Source organism: Sapajus apella, unplaced genomic scaffold, assembly GCF_009761245.1.
Source record: "Sapajus apella isolate SASKATOON/1434 unplaced genomic scaffold, GSC_monkey_1.0 scaffold129, whole genome shotgun sequence".
In the NCBI taxonomy this organism is placed as follows: domain Eukaryota; kingdom Metazoa; phylum Chordata; class Mammalia; order Primates; family Cebidae; genus Sapajus; species Sapajus apella.
In genome coordinates this window covers 2,577,564-2,583,109 of record NW_022437069.1, presented here as the reverse complement: position 1 = coordinate 2,583,109, position 5,546 = coordinate 2,577,564, and the positions used below count along the sequence as shown (strand labels likewise).

General features: G+C 41.7%; 1 long non-coding RNA gene across 1 annotated transcript; it reads right to left on the bottom strand.

The window, feature by feature from the left end:
• Positions 1-233: 233 nt before the first annotated feature.
• Positions 234-4,833, bottom strand: LOC116539501. Its single transcript, XR_004264090.1, has 2 exons — positions 4,767-4,833; positions 234-289 (listed from the first exon to the last, which is right to left on the bottom strand). It is a non-coding gene; the product is annotated as an uncharacterized LOC116539501 (long non-coding RNA).
• Positions 4,834-5,546: the final 713 nt, after the last annotated feature.

Genomic DNA, 5,546 nt, shown 5'->3' with positions numbered 1-5,546 from the left:
AGGAATCCTACGGTGCTTCAAGTACACACGTGTGATTTGTCAGTTCAGGATTATCTTTTTTTTTTTTTTTTTTGAGACGGAGTCTCGCTCTTGTTACCCAGGCTGGAGTGCAATGGCGCGATCTCGGCTCACCGCAACCTCCGCCTCCTGGGTTCAGGCAATTCTCCTGCCTCAGCCTCCTGAGTAGCTGGGATTACAGGCACGCGCCACCATGCCCAGCTAATTTTTTTGTATTTTTAGTGGAGACGGGGTTTCACCATGTTGACCAGGATGGTCTCGATCTCTTGACCTTGTGATCCACCCGCCTCGGCCTCCCAATGCGCTGGGATTACAGGCTTGAGCCACCTCTTAATGCTTCTCTGGGACCACTGCTTTGGCCTGTAGGTATTTTCTGCCCTCCTGAGGATGTCCTACAATAGTCCTTCACCAGTTCTGTCACTCATCACTCCCACAACGTCACATGGAAGTGTATTCTAAATGCTCCTGGGAAGGCTGGCCAAGGAAAAAGATCGTTCTGAATTCCTCCAGCCCTTTTAACTCAAGCTGACCAGCTGATCCAGACTAGTGAGAACACAGGAAACAGTAAAGATTAAAAAAATGGCCTTTTTGTTAGCATGACTTATGGAATAGTCAGATGTAATTAACCTAGAATACTACTGAAAGGTACAATCATGTATGGAATGTACCTGATGCTACAGGAGGCAATAGAAAGAAGTAGGCTATACCTCTCCAGCAGAGGAACTAGAGGAAAGATTATCAGTCAGTGCTGGAGGATCTCATTGACCCCAGTTCCAAGGTAGTGGTTGGTTAGCATGGAGTGGTTTAAGACAAGTGTAGTTTAGCCTTAAGTGATTACCTGTAATGCTAAGTAAACCATCTCCAGTCATGGGTACCAAAGTACAGAAAAACGCACAGACATATGGGCAAGCACAGGGCTCTCATCTTGTAAGTTGAGATTACTGGTTCAGGTTTTCGCCCATCAGACTATACCAAATGAGGGGATTAAGAATCCTGAACACACCCACTTCAAAATGGACTACTTTTCTGACTTTTTCTTGTTTTCTTCAGCTTTTAAGTTCAGGGGTACATGTACAGGATGTGCAGTTTTTTTTACATAGGTAAACATGTGCCATGGTGATTTACTGCACAGACAATCCCATAACCCGTTATGGAGCCCAGTATCTGTCAGCTATTCTTCCTGATGCTCTCTTTCCCACAACAGATGCTCAGTGTGTGTTAATCCCCTCCTCATGTGTCCATGTGTTCTCCTCATTCAGCTCCCGCTGATAAGTGAGAACCTGCGGGGTTTGGTTTTCTGTTCCTGAGTTAGGTTGCTGAAGATAATGGCTTCCAGCTCCATCCATGTCCCTGCAAACATACAATCTCATTCCTTTTTATGGCTGCATAGTATTCTATGGTGTATATGTACTGCATTTTCTTTATCCAGTCTATCATTTACGGGGGAATTTAGGCTGATTCTTTCAACCTGTGAATTCGATGAGAAGTCTCCTCACCTGCCTTTGCATTCTGGAAAGTGGTATTTATTTACCACATTTTCAACTGTGCCTCTTATTTTTAGAGTTAAGAATTTTAAAATATATACAGTCATGCATCACTTAAGGATGGGGGTACATTTCAAAAATGTGTCATTAGCCAATTTTGTTGTTGTCCAAGCATTACAGAGTACAGTTACAGAAATCCAGAGGATGTATACATTTTTAATCATACTAAATATTAATTTCCTCTATTTGATGTGCAAGGCCAATATCAGGATGTTAGATATGTTTCATTATGATAGTAGTATCACCATTGTATCTGTGGTCCATCATTCCCCAACACATTGTTACATGGTGCATGACTGTACATCATTTGCCCTGTCTTCCCACCTCCCTGTTTCTCATTGTAGTTGCTACTTACTGTTTTTCCCTGGGTAATGGAGTATGAGGGAAGAAATAAACATTTTTAAAAGGCCTGATGCTCCTTTTGTCTGTGACCTTTTTAGTGGCTTTGGGTTAGAATTGGACGTTACAAGGGAAGTTTTTCCACCATTTTAATTAGGGTTTCTGAAGTTTAAAACCCACAATAATCTTATTATTTGTTATTTTTTAGAAACCGCAGGAGAAAAAATGAGAGGATCCTTAGCTCTAAAGTCACACTGTTAAGGCCATCAACATTTTGGTCATTTTATTTTTACTTGTATAATAAACTTGTTAGACCAGGGTTTCTAAGAATGTCATATGTGCAACAAAACGGCAAACTGAATTCTTTGAGGGATACATTTGAGTCCTCTGAGAAGCTGAATTACTAACTGCTTCAAGAAATGAAAACTAGAAATACAGGCTAGTTTGTCTGTTCATTACTGCAGTAAAGGATAGGTGACAGCTAAAGATGGCATGGCTAGGAAAAGTTTATATTCCCAATTAATAAGAAAAAGAAAATAGACAGTGAAACAGTTCAGGCTTAATTAAGACCTTGACAAAGAGCTGTTGTTAAAAACATAGGCTAAAAAATTAAATAGAAATGAATTATTAAAAAGCAGTATGTCTGAATGCCGTTTATTGACTTTTCTGATCTATCAAATAATTTCCACTTAAATTTAAGGAGAATGAAAGATGAGAAAGATCTACGGGTATGAGGAAGAAACAATATTATGTTTCTAGGTAGCAGTGACAAAATTTATGCTCTTTCTGATCAGGAATTACATTTTGAAGTAGGGTAGAACAAGAACAACATAGTCAAGCAATATGGAATTTTTGAGTTATGTTCCCAAGATGCAATTCTTTAAGGAATATGAGAAATTAAAATCATGTAAGCCAGCCAGCGCTGGACAGGAAAATTGTAATGGATCTCACCGGGGACCCAGAGTTGCTAATGTTTTCAGTAAGTCATCACTGCTTCTCTAATCACGCTGATACCGATCTGAAGATAGCTCCAAAATGGCCACTAGACAACGTGACAATGCACGCCACCCATGGCATGATGTATTCCAAGGAAGGCTGCCAAGGCCAGTCTTGGGTTAGCATTCTGAGAGGCACTGGGGTGCAGTGGGTAGGGGGGCACACTCCTCACCTGGGTTTGGATTCTGGCTCTCCTTCTTGCTCATTCTGTAGTTTTGTGGAATTCTCTCAAGCTCTCTGCCCTCTATTTCCTCTCTACAGAGCATGCATAATAGTAATATCCAGCTCATAAGATTAAGTTTAGTATGATGCATGGGACATGCTGAGTTGCTCTCAGAATATTACCAATCATCATTATGGTTATTGGGGTGATGCTAATAAATGTACAGTGCTGTCCAGTGGGAGATGGCCTTTGGCTCATTCTGAACTGCACTGTTATTCAAGGCTTTATTTTGTTTCTTTCTTCTTATTAATCTCCAGGGAGTAATATTCCATGATGGTGGCATTTTGGATACAGACACTATTTCTTAATGTAAATTAAGGCCCCAAACAGCAGCTAGTTGGATGAAGTCCAAACCCTAAAAAGAAGGGACTGGCATTGGCAAGGATTTGAAAAATTGTCAGGGCAGCAATCAGATGATTTGAATTTACAAGAAGAGCCACCATCTCATCAGGAAAAGCAGACAGCAAATCAGGAAATTAAATTCTACAGGCCGGGTTAACATGAGAGCAGTAAGAGCAATGCCTTGCTGCTGCAGCTTATTAGATATTGGGTAGACTTCCACTAAGCCTCAGGTGGTCTAGATATCAGGATGTGCTTCCCAAGGCCTTCAGGTGATTGTCTTGTAGCTCTGTAGCATTCTTTCCCAATAGTCATTATGTTTTATGTCTCATCACCTAAACATCCAACAGCTGACAGCACCGTGAGTGGACACCTGACCTAAAGGCATGCATCTATAGTCTGGCCAGTGGCCCAGGTAGTCTCTGAGAAGTTTCCCGCAAACAATTATATTGTCAGTTACAGGATGTGACAGCTAACCTATCAGCAGAAAGGCATGGGTAAGAACTTCACTAAACAAGAAAAAAAAAATGATAGCAACCACGGATCTATAGTGTACACACAAATGGTTGTATGATAATGATATGACAACCATCATAACTAGTGTTTCTCCCAGTGACTAAGTGATCAGCAAACATTAACATCATGTTGAGTATATTGGTGTTTTAATACTATAAAAACTATGATAGATGTTAACAAGATTTGCATCTAAATTAGGATTTTAAAAATAAATTTTTGAAAATTATAAAAAATGTATGCTGAACTCTCCGTAAAACTATCCAGGTTATCATTTCTTTGGTGTTTCTGGATGGCTAAGATTTAGCTATTATTGAAAGTCGTGACTGATGAAATAAATGGATGGTTATAAGTGTCTTCTCTTTCTGAGGATGTTTCAGACAAGTGAACTTTAGAGGGCAAATACAGACCTACAAAAATTGATCACAAATTTATAAATGGTTAGAACTGGAAAGGAAGGGGAAGTGAGAATCATTAAGACTCTCCTCCTGCAGGTAATGTGCCAAGGGATTTACCATACACTTAAATTTCAGCGTTTACAGGAGATAGGCATCAGTATCTCTTTTTTTTTTTTTTTTTTTTGAGACTGAGTCTCCCTCTGTCACCCAGGCTGGGGTGCAATGGCACACTGTCAGCTCATTACAATCTCTGCCCCCAGGATTCAAGCAATTCTCCTGCCTTGGCCTCCCGAGTAGCTGTGACTACAGGTGCAGACCACCACGCCTGGCTAATTTTTGTATGTTTATTAGAAACAGAGTTTCACCATATTGGCCAGGCTGCTCTCGACTCCTAACCTCACAATCTGCCCGCCTGGGCATCCCAAAGTGCTGGAATTACAGGCGTGAGCCGCCGTGCCTGGCCAGTATCTCTATTTTAGAGGTGAGAATAGTGAGCTATTTGTTCATGTATTCTATGTTGTTGCTAAACAAATCATCCAAAACTTAGTGACTTAGACAGAAATACTTTGCTATGGCCTCTCATGGCTTTGTGGGTTGACTGGGCTCAGCTAGATAGTTTTTGCTTGGGCTTTCTTTTGCATAGCTGGGGCTGCAGTCATCTGAAAGCTCTACTGAGCAGGACACCCAAAATGGTATCATTATTCACATGTGTAGCACCCTAAGATGGTTTAATCAGCAGGAGCCTGGCTGGGTCTCCCTCTCTCTCTTTCTCCCTTCATGTGGCCTGTCCACATCAAGCCTGGGCTTCCTTACAACATGGCAGTGGGAGGTATGTCAGACCCTTTATGTGGTGATTGGTATCCTCCAGACTGAGCTATCGGTTTCTTATGTCCTGCCCTCAGAAGTCTCAGTATGCGGGTCCCGCGCGGTGGCTCACGCCTATAATCCCAGAACTTTAGGAGGCCAAGGCAGGTGGATCACTTGAGGTCCGGAGTTCGAAACCAGCCAGACCAACACGGTGAAGCCCTGTTTCTACTAAAAATATGAAAAATTAGCCTGGCATGGTGGCTCATGCCTGTAATCCCAGCTACTCAGGAGGCCAAGGCATCGCTTGAACCTGAGAGAAAGTGCAGTGAACTGAGATCACACTAGTGCACTCTAGCCTGGGTGACAGTG